Source organism: Misgurnus anguillicaudatus, chromosome 24 (assembly GCF_027580225.2).
Source record: "Misgurnus anguillicaudatus chromosome 24, ASM2758022v2, whole genome shotgun sequence".
NCBI classification, from domain to species: domain Eukaryota; kingdom Metazoa; phylum Chordata; class Actinopteri; order Cypriniformes; family Cobitidae; genus Misgurnus; species Misgurnus anguillicaudatus.
The window spans coordinates 5,790,117-5,791,432 of NC_073360.2; positions in this window are offsets into that span (position 1 = coordinate 5,790,117).

Genomic DNA, 1,316 nt, shown 5'->3' on the forward strand with positions numbered 1-1,316 from the left:
TATTTATGTTGGTCTCTATGTAAGTATGTTCTTGGCTTTAATATCGAGGTGACATTCTGAAATTACCTTTTATTGAGTGTGTTATACTCAAATGAGAAGTTGGAATGTTACTTTTGCTATTAACAAAAAAAGTGTATAGAGCTGATCATACATGCAAGAAGTTAATATGAACTAAATGATAGAATAAAGGTAAAATGATCTAATTTCTAAATAAATTCATATTTATACATACAACTATATGTTAACAAAAAATGTATGTTATCTCAAATGATTGTTTACTGTCCATTGTCCTATATGCATGTAGCCGATTTAAACTTATGATAGAAACCTTTGTGTTATCAATGTTTTCAATTGTTACTATCCTCGTGTCTCCTAAACTTGAATAACGCTGAATAAATTGTTCGCTTTTTATTTTCATATTTTGCATTTCTTTATAATGTACTTTGTATTCATTGCAACTGTTTAATATCATGATTTGTGTTGATACTTATTTATGCCGCATTCTCATTAAAGGACTACCTATCAAGTTTTCAATTTGCAAATGCGTGAGCAATGTATTACTACTGTAAATCTTACATGCATTGTTACTTTAAAATATTCTTAAATTCATGTTCTTAAATGAAAATAAATAATTAAAATCTTATTGCTTGGCTAATTTAAGTGAGTATAATGACACACACAAGGCCCATTGTGACAGTATTGTGGGAGGAGAGTTGGAGCAGATGGGAGTCTGAGCTCTTGTGAGCACTGAAGCAGAAAGGACGTAAAGATCTGTATATTTGTGCTATATGGTGCTGATCAGGAACATACAGGTGTTATGCCTAAAAATATATATTTCAATCTGTGAATTTTGTATTCAAAATGATCTCTGTAAATGTTGCTTTGTTGTGGGATTTAGTTTAATGGATGACACTGTGATGATCATGAATGACTGGCATTTACGCTTAAGAACACCTGATACTGAAGTCACAGGGCTGTGTTACCTCCAGATACGCGCCTGTAATCACCTGCAGATCACCTAACAGGGATAGGTGGCAAATGATGGCATGGACAAGACTGAATAGAAAGACAACAGAGTGAAAAAAATAACGTTGTCAGGGGTTAAATACTTAACAGTGCATGGGCTTTAAAGAAAACAGAAAACTGGCATGCAAAAGAAGAAACTGCCAAAAGCTATATTCATTTATTCAGTATTCATTTATTCTTCTGTGTGATTTGACACACAATAAATGATTCAATTAACTTGATAGGGAAGCAATTTTGCTTCTCTTGTAACAGTGTTTAACAGCTGCAGCTTGAAATAATGAACAGGATCT